A 13648-nucleotide genomic window follows, 5' to 3' on the forward strand; every position below is an offset into this window, starting at 1 on the left:
GTGGGAGATCCCTCAGGACAGGCTTGGACGGGACGGGATGCCCCAAGGCGATCCCAGATCCGGGCACCATGGCAGATCGGCCGCTACGGCTGGAGCCCTACTACCCCTACTACAAAAATACTTGGGGATGCTTACGTGCTCCGAGGCCCTCCGTGGGCCATGACCGGGGACCCGGAGCCCTCCCTGGGCTCAACGGGGGATCCGGAGCCCTTACTGGGCGCGGAGCAAGGAACGGAGGGAGACGAGGAGGAGTACATCAATCCAGAGAATTTTAATTATAACTAGGAAAACTCACGTAGCACAGGTAGATGAACAATACTGGACGCTGAACTAAAAACCGGGAACACCATTTAAACATGACAAGACACACCTGGGATCAATGGAAATAAACGGGAACACCTGGAATTAAATACACATAATCAGGACAGGAACAGGAAACTAACCAAATATGGGCATAAACACTGGGACACAGGGAGCACATGGGGAACAAAACACAACAAGCCTGACATGACGCCACCCCCTCCGGAAGGCGCGTCCTCGCGCCATACAACATCGCGCGGCCGGCAGGCTTGAGTGAGCCGCGGCCAACAGGTCAGATTTCGGAGCGGCGAAACATGCGGCGGTTTCCATGCCGCAGTGGGAAAAAAAAAACGGGAAAACAAAAACTATCCAAAAAAGGCAGAAAACAAACACGGGGAAAAAGCCGCCGCTTAATTTTTGTGGTCCAGTATTCTGTCACGGTCACACTACTGAGTGGAGTGCAGAGCAAGGAATGGAGGGAGACGAGGATTACATCAATCCAGAGAATTTTAATTACCGTATTGGCCCGAATATAAGACGACCCCCCCCCTTCCAGATGTACCTTTTGGAAAAAGGCTTTTTTAGAAACAAATCTTGTTTTTTCTCAGTAAAACGCATTTTGTCTTCAATTATTTTCATATTGCATATTTTTCCTATTTTAATTTTTGTTTTGAAAGTATGGTAAAAACTGTTCAAATGTACCAACAATCACATTTAAAAAATATACACTTTTTGATATACCATTAAAAAAAAAGAAACAGGTAGCCCATCTGAATTAGGACATTTAGGCTATCCATCTAATACCAGCCTACCAAAATCTTATTAACAGTAGAAGTTAAATCTTACTGTAGTCTTCAAATCTGGGTACTGTCTTACGTTTTAAAATCACAAAGGGAGTTTGGTGCCATCAGGCTAACGCGACAGTCACGACTCATGCAGCTTTAAGGTTTTCTGCTTCTTTTGTTTTTACTTGCGCTCTTTACAACACGCATTACATTACGTATTTCATGGCACACTCGTTTTATGCGTATTTGGCGCCACCTAGTGTTGTGGGTGTATTATTGACATGTCAAAGTCTAGACCCTGAATATAAGACGACCGCGTTTTTTCAGATGTATTTCCAAGAAAAAAACATCGTCTTATATTCGGGACAATACGGTATAACAAGGAAAACTCACGTAGCACAGGTAGACATGAACAATACTAGATGCTGAACTAAAAACCGGGAACACTATTTAAACACATGACAAGACGAGGGGATGACGAGACACACCTGGGATCAATGGAAATAAACGGGGAACACCTGGAATTAAATCAACATAATCAGGACAGGAACAGGAAACTAACCAAATATGGGCATAAACACTGGGACACAGGGAGCACATGGGGAACAAAACACAACACAAGCCTGACATTTACATTATAAGGTTACAATTAACAACAGAGCCCAAACTTAAATTTAATTACTATTTATTTTTAAATATAATAATCAACACTCAACTTAAAAAATGTATACATTTACACAGTGACTCATAACTTTTTCATAAAAGATTTATTTAAACACATTAAATAAGACATCACTAACAGGTAAGTAAAATATAATGATTATTAAGTTTAATATTTCACGAAATACTCTTTTCTCGACTTCATTTCTACTAACGAAATAACGAGCTGTGGACACTGATGACTTACTTGAGGTAAATGAAATGCTACATGACATTTTGTTTACAAGCTGTTTTGTTGACATCTTTCCGCGGTTGAAACACTGATTGAGCGATAACATGAGATGTTCATTCATGTTTATTTCGTGTTAAAACTAGTAGTAAAGAGGAAGGGACGATCGCGCGCCACACTGCCTTTTGAACTGAGTCGTTTATACAGCGATCTGTCTCGCCATATAAAAGAGCATCAAAACGGCATTTATTGTTTGAATTTCCTGGAAAAAAATTGCATAATTTGAAAGATGAGACTTTTTCTTATCAAAAGTAAGAATATAACTGGAAGTTTCCAATGAAGTTCCACTCGTGCAGTGGTTAAAACAACGCTGTATTTGTTTGGTACACATGCGTACCCATACCGAAATACGTATACGAATACGCGTACCGTTACACCCTAATCAACCCACTCTTATATGCAAAGACAACAATAAGAAAGCTATTTGAAGGTTGATTCCCTCAAGAAAGTGTTTGTTTGATCAATGGCAGATGGGGAGAGTTTTGGAAGCATATTTGCAACAGCTATTATTTTTGGCACAGAAATGACACACTTCAACTTTAAAGATAAACATTCAATAAAATCAATTTAGTGAATTTTATTTAATTGAAAAAACTATTTCAATAGGAATCCACGCAATTAGGAATTTCACATGCAAAAGATTTACCCACAGATTTTGCAATGGGTTCAAGAAATCTGCTTGGTTTGAAAGTGACTTCTGTGTGTGCTGTGCTTCATACATCACTACCTAAGTTGACCTTTTTTGCCTGTGAAATTTTGCTTAGTAGTCACACACTAATATGGGAACTTACTTTCTCCCTTCTAATTCTTTCTTCATTTTATTCCTTCATTGCTTTATCTTCTCTTCCCTCTCTTCTCCTCTGATCACTGTACGCCCACCTCTCAGGTACGAATGATATTTTTGGAGAGATGATTCATCTGTATGCCAAACCAGGGAAAGCCAACGCAGATGTTCGAGCATTGAGCTACTGCGACCTCCACACCATCCACAGAGAGGATCTGCTGGAGGTTCTGGACATGTATCCTGAATTCTCAGACTACTTCCTGTCCAATCTGGAGCTCACGTTTAACCTGCGTGATGAAAATGCCAAGGTAAAGCAACAAGCTATAAGTGCTTAGTGTTTTGAAATAAGATGAAATGTTCCACACTAGCATTGACTACATAAAGCTCCCTCTGCAGTCCACCGCGACCCTTTATGAAAACTAAGCAGAACATCTTCAGAAATCATGGAATTAACTATTAGCACATTAATACAAATCTGTATGATTTTATTAATCCTAGAGGGACAGTTTACTGTAGTTTTGGGCATACTGAGTGGACAAACACATACACTGAGGTACAAGTGAAGACATGGGAGATTAGGAGACGATGGTTTATAGAGTAATGTTATAGAAATAGAATGCCTTATAAAATATACAGTGGTCTGTGCAAAGAAATATAAATATACTGTGCAATGATTTCAGTAGATAAAAATAGATTATGAAGGAAACAGCTGATTATAGTAGCATCATGGCAACCCACATTTAATTTTAACAATATTTAATTAATATACAACAACTTGCATCATCTGATAAATATTGTTGTGAATTAGGCCAGTAGTTTTCACGTGAAGATGTAAAATACGGTCATGCAGAATAAGGTATTACTATGTGCTTTATGATTACTAAGAAACAGCCAATATGCTAGTAATATGCATGCTAATAAGCAACTAGTTGATAGTGAGAGTTGGTCCCTAAACTAAAGTGTTACCATGATAAAAAAAATTTTTTTTAAAAACTAAGGATTCCAGTGTCCTGAAAAACCTGTATATAGGAGGAAGCCTAATTTTTTTAAAGTGTGAATTCTAGACCTGGACAAGTAATGTAAATTAATAAAGCCCATGGGTATTTTAATACCTTTTATGAATTTACCTTTTCCTACTCATTCCAAGTTCTAAAACATTTTATCAGGTGGAAATTGCGAGTAACTAAATATAAATAACATAACATAAATAATAAACAACTGGAAAAGTAATGGAGCATTTGAATATTATTGAAGGCACTGGATGGCTTTGGAGTCAGAAAGGTTGAGAACCACTGTGCTACTGTATATTCCAAGTATATAAATTAGCAATACAATTAAACATAAGCCAAAAGTACATGTTTAAAGTATATGTAAAGTCAATGTATGGTTAAATTACGTCTATCAGTAGGTTATATATATGCAGTCCATTTACATGTGTAGCACCGTGGTTCCATTTTGTTCCTTTGTATGCAGGGTTTCCACTGGGCTTTGAAAAGCATTAAAAGCCATTAAATTGATTTTTCGAAAATGAAGGCCTTAAATGGCATTAAAGGGATAGTTCACTCAAAAATGAAAATTCTGTCATCATTTACTCACCCTCATGTCGTTCCAAACCTGTATGAGTTGCTTTCTTATGTTGAAAACAAAAGATATTTTGAAGATTGCTGGTAATCAAACAGTTGGTGGTTGCCATTGACTTCCATAGTATTTTTTTCTCCTGCTCTGGAGGTCAATGGCAGTGGTTTGATTTTTTAAAGGGGTGGTTGACTGGTTTTTTTTCTAGGCTTGATTGGGTTTATGGGGTGCAGTCCTAACGTGTTAATGCTTCGTTTTTAAAAAAAATAAATTGATCAAAAGTGTCAGTAAAGACATTTATAATGTTACAAAAGATTTTATTTCAAATAAATGCTGTTATTTTGAACTTTCTATTCATCAAAGGATCCTGAAAAGTAAAACGTATCACAGCTTCCACAAAAATATGAAGTAGAAAAAAGTGTTCTATATTGATAATAATAAGAACCATTATTAATAATTGAGCACCAATAATAATTGATCGTTACAGAGCAGCAAATTAGCATATTAGAATGATTTCTGACGGATCATGTGACACTGCAGACTGGATTACAGTAATAAATTACATTTTAAAATATATTAAAATAGAAAACAGTTATTCTAAATTGAAATAATATTTCTCAATATTACTATTACTGCAGCCTTGGTGAGCAGAAGAGACTTGTTTCAAAAACATTAAAAACCTTTGTCCAGGAGTGTGTGTGATATATATGGGTTGTGTATGGCATTAAAGAAATTTAAAAATGGCATTAAATTAGATTTGATGATACCTGCAGAAACCCTGTGTATGTCTCCACATATAGTGGAATGACAATAAAGCTCACTGGACTTTTTTTTTTTTTTTTTGTAACAAAGAGACTGAAATTTATGTTGTTATTCTGATAGTCTCCACTCTCTGTTGGGCTGTTGTGCGTTGATTTATTGAGTGGATGTCAAGATTTTCAGTGATTGACTTAAGTTTTGGTCTGTTCCTCTTGGCATGAATTACTTTGAGGATGCTCTTCTATGTTATTTTGAAGTCGTCGTATTTAAAGAATGGTCCGGAAATTCTTCAAAAAGTCAGCTTTTATGCTCCGCAGAAGAAAGCCTATCTGTTTTTCCCTTCCTGATGTTGCTGCAGTAAATAAAGTTAGTGTTCGTATAATGCTTTGCCTAATGTGATGTTGTCTGGCAGGGAGCCACGGCTTCTCAGAGGAACCTTTACACAGCTGTGAGTGACTCAGACACAGAAGACCCTGACGTCAGGACCAAACCCTGCTTTAAGAAGAACCGCTCCGCAGGTCAGGAGCTTCTCCTGTTCTGCTCGCATCTGTCTTCCTCTTCTTTTTTCCATCATTCTCTCTTTTTTCTGTCCCTCCTTTGTTTCCCTTCCCCCGTCACCTCCCCTCCTCTTTCCATCCATCTCTTTTTTTCTCCCGCTGGGTTTCAAGCTGTTGCCATGGTGATTGTTGGCCACAGACAGATGTTTGTTATTGTATGGTTGCAACGTGCCAGATTTCACCTGAACGGTCAAGAACCGTTTTATCCCCCGTCCCTGTGTAACCTGCTGTTTGGATTATTCATCCCAGCCAAATCGCTTACTCTCTTGCTGGCACATTCCTCACTATCTTTTTCTTAGTTCAAAATGCAGTCTGCAGAGTGACCGTGAGAAGCGTGTGTGTAATTCTGTGAGGACTTTGTGTTCCCTCAGGTTCTCCGAGCAGACTGAGCAGGACAGACAGGGAAAGGGGAAGAGATCGAGAGGTTCACACGTTAACGGGGGAGGAGGAGGAAGAGGAGGGTGAGGAAGAGATGGCGAGGACTTTGAGTCAATCCATTCCTGTCAACCTGAACACCATCCCTGACGCATACTCTAAAGATTGTGTTGAAAACAATCTGTTTCAGAAAGGTATAACATACTCATTCTCCAGGATGCCCAACAGTAACACTTTACTTGTGACATAGGCTACATCTATAGTAAAACAGATTATCGGAAAAGTAAAAAAAAAAAAATAGTGCAGGGACTTGTCCAGCTAATGTTTGCTAATTGAATGGCGGCAGATCTTAATGCAAGCTTGCAGCCAACTCTAAGGGGCGGGATTTAAGCGGATGAAATGATTGTCCAACATACATCACCAGAGAGTAATTTCAATGGAAGATCAAGTTACACAATTTTAAATAAGAAATATGTAATATAATATATAAAATATATAATATATATAAAAAAAAATACATTTTTATTTCATGTAGACTTAAAAGACAATTTCTAAATTAAATTATATTTTATATTGTAACGGTACAAAGCAAGAGCAAATAAAAAAAAGCAAAGCAAGAGACTATTTCCTTTTTATTGTTACTTTTTTCTACCTACTATTCATGTTATTATTTTATTTTGTTAAAATCCAGATTCATTTGTAACGTGATTTCATAATTATAATTTCAGTGCAACATGTTTTACAATTTTTGTGTGCGTGTTAAACATATTAAATTAACATAAATAATCAGTGCGATAACTTCTATTACATTGTCTTTAATCTTAAATTTTTTTCTTTTTGGTCACATTTTCTGCGTTCCATGGGCACTAGCTTGAAAACCCTTGGTGATTTCATAAAAATGTGTTTGCAACAATTTTATAATAATATAATATATCACTTTTTTATAAAAAAGCAAATTTTTGCAGGCAAGTGATAGTTGATAGTCTAGTGATTTCAGTAGAAATCCATGTGATCGGAAATTTTATGAAAGATTTCCCCATACAATTTTTGATTCAAGTTGATCACACATTCACCACGTTGACCAACAGAAAGCTGTGTGGTTTGAAAGTGACTTCTGTGTGAGCTGTGCTTCATACATCTCTACAATGTTGACAGTAGACCTTTTCTGACCATGAAATTCCACTAATGTGCACCTTAAGGTGTATTTGATGGTATTATTATCGATATTGGCAACCCTTTCTATGAACCTATATATAAAATGCATTGTATACACAAGCTTCGTAGTAGGTATTGGCAAAAATTGCAATGTCAGATTGAGTATATAAAGTGAATTTATAAATAACTAGAAGAAAGCAATGAGTCACGAAGTGCTGCAATTTTTTGTGACTCTTTACTGTAAAGAAGAGGTTTTGAATGTATGAACAATGACTGCTGATACAATTACACAGCCAGGAAGCTTCTCGTCTGCTCTTTCCTTCTCTCATTTTTTCTCCAAATCTCTAAATATTACAAGACGGCACTAGAGCATATGATAAGATTGAGCTTGGTGTAATATCTTGTTGAGGCAAACACACGCAAAAAAATTTTTGGCTTCTGGGTATTGCAGCTGTTATATTAGGGGACACTGGTGCAGTGTGGAGAGAATTAATGATGTGTTTATGTGTGTGTGTGTGTGTGTGTGTGTGTGTAGATATATAAATGTGTTTGTGCAGTACAATTGACAACATAAAAAACTAATCCGTCTTACATGTTTATGATTCATTTGGGTTTATATGTATCTGGTGTGTTTGTGTGTGTCTGTGATTAATTGCACTGGGACGTTGTGTTTCTCTAGATGTGTGTGTTGAAGAATGGCCTTGTGGGAATGCAGATGACTCAGCGAAATCTCAGGACAGAGGAGGAGGAGACGACTGTGAAAGTGACATCACATTCGGCGAAATGGAGCAAAGACTGGATGTACTGCAGGAACACCTAAACAGGTGAAAGAGAGAGGACGGGAGATAAAGTAGGTCACATGAAAGAATAAATCAAGAGAGTACAAGTTAAAACATCAACTTTATCATGCAGAACATTTTGTGCTGTTTATAGAATGGTACTTGCCGCCATCTGCCGGTCAGAGGCTGTATTGCACTTCTGCATCAATATGCAGGTGCATCTCAATAAATTAGAATGTCGTGGAAAAGTTCATTTATTTCAGTAATTCAACTCAAATTGTGAAACTCGTGTATTAAATAAATTCAGTGCACACAGACTGAAGAAGTTTACGTCTTTGGTTCTTTTAATTGTGATGATTTTGGCTCACATTTAACAATTCCACGACATTCTAATTTATTGAGATGCACCTGTATGTGTGTGTTTGTAGGCTGGAAGAGCAGATGACATCAGACATCCAAGCTATTTTACAGTTGCTCCAGAGGCAGAGCACTCTGGGACCTCCAGCGTACAGTACTGTGGCCGTCATTCCAGACTACCACAAACCTGTGCAGCCCGTCACTGCCATACAGACGCAGGTAACACCGGCTGTGTTCAGAATGGAAAGCTAGTGTGAATACTGCACATTATGCAATCTCAATATCACAGAAACCAGCAGAGCACCTGAGTGGCTGCTTTGCAGTCATTAAATGTAATCACCTCACAGTAACGGGACCAGATTTCTGAAGAAGAAACCGGGGATATTTCTTAGTTCAGTGGCCAAGTTTAATTGAAATCTCACTTATTATGTAAGGAATAATGTGCATCCGGCTGGTTGTTATAACTGAATAAACCCTGACAATACAATATTATATGGCTACTTGCCACATAATTAAATAATTACACACAAAATATTGATTTGAGTTGAAATATTTTTTTAGCTCTTCAAACACTAAACGTCCATAATAAAAAGCAGTTCCTAACAAATGGCTTTGAGCCTAGATGAAGTTCTGACAAGACAGGCATTTAAGGCATAACGTGCAGTCGTATCACTAATTACAACGCTAAATAAATTGATGTCCTCATATACATAAATAAAGACGAGAACATAAAATGTTATTTGAGAAAAATGCATTTCAAAATCATAGCTGATATTTTAACAGTAGTATACCTGTGGGTTCCATATTCTATTGTTATAATTAATAATTATAATAATTTGAATTATTATAACTAATAATTATTGACCCTGACTTGTTTTAATACAATTTACACTGTGAAAAATATGAAAAATATTAAATTGGTACCATTGCATCAAAGACATCAAAATTATATTGCAAAATAAATAAATAAATATTAGAACATATTGTAATTAAAACTGCATTAAAATGTTTACCATTTTCATAATAATTGTATTATACATGTGTAACATTTAATGATATTTCTAATTTTATTTCATTTTCATAAGCTGTGACTTTTTACTGTATACAGTAATTATAACTTTTTCAAAAATGAGGAGGACATCTGATCACCCTACCTTGCAGCTGACTAGCAACAACTGGAAATACCCTGGCAACTGCCTAGCAACGCTACTGCATACTATTTTTAAAATTCCTATGTGAAAGCAGGCAATATGAAACAATAATCATTTCAAACAGTAGCACAATGTTATCAATAATACAAGCATTTGTCCACTGCGCTGTGCAGCATCATTTGATTAAAAACTTTTGCCAGATTGCAGTTGATTTTGACTGACTTTGCAATAACACTAGCATGCAACATTCAAATGGCAGAAATAGCAGTATGTTTAATCTGTTTTCTTCTTTGCAGAGTCCTGATGATCTAGAGAACGCCTGTAAAGCCAAAGACTCCAACGCCTGCTGTTACCACGGAGATGACCTCTGACCTCAACACGACGACTCCATTGGTGACAGAGCCAGAGTGGGAGGCGGGTCTCCACAGGCCCTCCTCTGATCCTGGCCTTCCAGGGCGGTAACATAAGGTCAAAGGTTAAAGTTTCATGGTCGTGAAACAGAATCTAATAATAACAGAATTCCCAGGGGCAAGTACAGTAAGAGTAGTGTTTAATCTGTAATATTCTGAATTTTGAATAAGAATGCTTCATAGAGGAGTCAAACGTCTGTATGCTTTCAAGTAACTATGCATAGCACAGAACAAAATCTACAGTAAGCTCAACTTCCTCCTTTCAAAATAACAGCAGCTACAGCTAGACTCAGGGTAGAGAACACAAAACCGAAGAGTCATATGCAAAGAACTGAAAATTACCTTCAATGTCCCTCATAGTTACCTTAAAAGGAGTCAAACAAAAGCTGGTGAACAGATACATTAATGCAGTATGAATCAGTCTAAAGGTTGTTCGTTTTGTAAATATATAAATGAAATGGTGGTCAGGAAGTAACATATTGGTCATACAACCATGTTAATGAAAGATGCATGCTGGGAAAAAAATGCAGTGTTTTTTTTTTTGCTTTTTTTGCATGTTTCTTAAAAAAAACACTTGCATTGGTAATCAAGTGTCATGAGCTTGGTTTTTGTCATTATATCACTTATTTGAGATTTATGTATGTATTTACTTAACTATGAATTTCCTGGTATTCAGGAAGAATCTTTTACTTGAACTGAACTCTGCAAAGCAAAGCCTCATCATCAAACTGTCATCATCTCCAAATATCACATTATTCTGCCCATATCAGATTTCCACAGGACAGTTACATTCAGCAATGACACGCTGTCCCTTCAGAGCCAGCTAAACATTGTAACATTGTCAGTATTGCAATATCATTTCTCAGTATTGAATTTGACAGAACTTTGATGGTCTGAGTGTCACCATTTTTGGCCCTCATAGTGGGTAATTCAAACCACAGATGAACGTTCTACCACTCCACAAACACTTTGGGGCTTTTAACACTTAAAGGGTCATTTTTAACCCTGGGTAGATATTATTTGAATGTTTATGAGGCAAATTTATGATAAAACAAAAGCAGCCCATAAACTGTTTTAATAACTTCTTGTCCATCTGTGGAAATGTTGCCACAATGATCCACTCTGGTTGTCCATTCATGTTGCAGTTATAGCTGTATTACCAGGGTTCCCACGCATCCTAGAAAACCTGGAAAACTGATGACTAATTTTCCACTCCTGGAAAACACATGTAAAGTGTACTGGAAAATCTTGTTGTAGTCCTGGAAAATTGTCATTTAAAAAAATTTAATTGTGTTTTCCTTTAGCCAAGAACGAACAGTTTACCACTGTCCTGAAACAATTAATGTTAGAAAACGTTTGAACGGCCATAAATCGGAACCGGCCTGTTTTTGCTCCAAACACATGATTGGCTGCTGTTCCATAAGCGCCACCTGCTGTCAGGGAGTGAAATTGTATGGGATTAGATCTCTGCCACAATTCTGTGCGCGAAAGATCATATTTTCAGCATGCAAAAGTGCGTTTTGCACACGCACGAACTGAGTGTTGTGGAGAAAATGTTTGTCTTGCAAAGAAGAAAGTATTTAGAGCACACGAAAATCAATTTTGCATTTAAAATAAGTTTTTAGATTTGTGCAGACCTTCTCTTTTGCGCGTGCAATGTTTCACTAGCTTGCTCACCTGATGCCCGCCCTCAGTGCTGTCTAAATGCCAACAGCTCGCTTGCTCAACACAACACAACCCAGCGTTACAATATGCCATAATTCCAGCCAATCAGAGACGAGGCTGCTAAATTCTGATTGGCTGCCTTGATTTAGAGCAAAAATCAATTTTGCATTTAAAATAAGTTTTTAGATTTGTGCAGACCTTCTCTTTTGCGCGTGCAATGTTTCACTAGCTTGCTCACCTGATGCCCGCCCTCAGTGCTGTCTAAATGCCAACAGCTCGCTTGCTTGACACAACACAACCCAGCGTTACAATATGCCATAATTCCAGCCAATCAGAGACGAGGCTGCTAAATTCTTATTGGCTGCCATGACAACCAATCACAACATTCCTTGCATTACCACGACAGCCGAAGAGGAAAAATACAGTGCATGCATAATTATTATGCAAGTTGATATTCTGATCATATTTTTTTTCAAGCACATTTTACCAATTCCAAACGACATCAATCTTAATAACTACTATTAATCTTGTATTTACAACGATGTGATGATGCAAAATTAGCCGTATTTGTCTTGCGCTGGAGGTGCAAAATATGCAAACGACTGGTGCTAGGTGACGTCACCTTTCCCCATAGGATCTACAAAGAGCCGTATTTGGAGCTTGATTAAATAAATGCTACGTTTATAATGGGGAGGACGTCTTCTTTCTTCTTTGCGAGACAAACATTTTCCCACAAAACTCAGTTCGCGCGTGTGCAAAATGCACTTTTGTGCGCTCAAAATATGATCTTTCACGCGCAGAATTGTGGCAGAGATCTAACCCCATAAAATTGCATCTCCTTCAGCCGTCTGCTGTTTCTGTTTTGTACAGATATGTTTTATCAACCCTCTACATTGCGAGTAAATCACTCGCATATGCAACTAAATCTTACCTCTGGGCGACTAAATGATGGAAATGTGCTTGGAAAAAAATATAATCAGAAATATCAACTTGCATAATAATTATGCATGCACTGTATTTTCCCTCTTCCGCTGTCATCAGTAATGCAAGGAATGTTGTGATTGGTTGTCAAGGCAGCCAATCAGAATTTAGCAGCCTCGTCTCTGATTGGCTACATTGCGAGTAAATCACTCGCATATGCAACTAAATCTTACCTCTGGGCGACTAAATGATGTCTAATATTAGCCAATTGCTAATAAATTCTCAGATTTTACTCGCCAGTGTGTGAGTTGGACGCTAAGTATAAGTTTAGCACAGATATATTTTTACTCGCCGAACACTGACTGAGCGCTACAGAGTTTCACTCACCATCAGGCGATCTGTGATATTTTTCAGTTCATCTGAATGGATGCGCAGCGGACCAGTATTTGACGTACCGTAAACTCTAGTGTGAAGGCGCACGACTCGCCGTCGCTTTTTTTTTCTCACACGCAAGGATAAGACGGAGCGAGATCTTGCATAACATGCAAAATTGACGCGATACATGTAAACGATCCTTTTTTTCCTATCAAAATAACGGAGTTCTTTTGGAATTCTTCAGCTTTCAAGAACTGCCGGGTTCTCCGGTAGTGGGCAGAACTAATGCGCAAACGGCAATCTCATTGGCTGACGCTCACCTATTATCGTCCTTGTTTTGATTTCAGCAAATCAGTTTAAGCGAACACACACAACCTGGTTAATATTCATGAATCCAGCAGCTCGTTAATCCTTCGTGCGTTTTATATTGTTCTTAGTAAAATTCGTAGTATTATTATTATTATTACTACTACTACTACTACTACTACTACTATCTTATCAGTATTATTATTATTTTTTTCCCTTTTTTTTTTACAGAAACACTGAATGACCAAAAAAGCACCACCACCAGTCCTAAGTTCAGTTAAAATGACTAATATGCATTCATACATGGTTACCAGTTTTAATTGTAATTACTAAAGTTCTATCATTAAATAATACTTGATTATCATAATATATTATAATGCTTGACTGACTGATGTTAAGAGTGTACTTTCAGATATTTAAAAAACTGTGCCATTTTACAAACAAA

The 13648-nt window shown here is 37.4% G+C and overlaps 1 pseudogene; it reads left to right on the top strand.

The window, feature by feature from the left end:
- The window catches only part of LOC107705567 (potassium voltage-gated channel subfamily H member 7-like), a 70600-nt pseudogene extending 60153 nt beyond the window's left edge, over positions 1-10447 (top strand).
- The last annotated feature ends 3201 nt before the right edge of the window (positions 10448-13648 follow it).

Source organism: Sinocyclocheilus rhinocerous, unplaced genomic scaffold (assembly GCF_001515625.1).
Source record: "Sinocyclocheilus rhinocerous isolate Xijiao unplaced genomic scaffold, SAMN03320098_v1.1 scaffold504, whole genome shotgun sequence".
NCBI lineage: Eukaryota > Metazoa > Chordata > Actinopteri > Cypriniformes > Cyprinidae > Sinocyclocheilus > Sinocyclocheilus rhinocerous.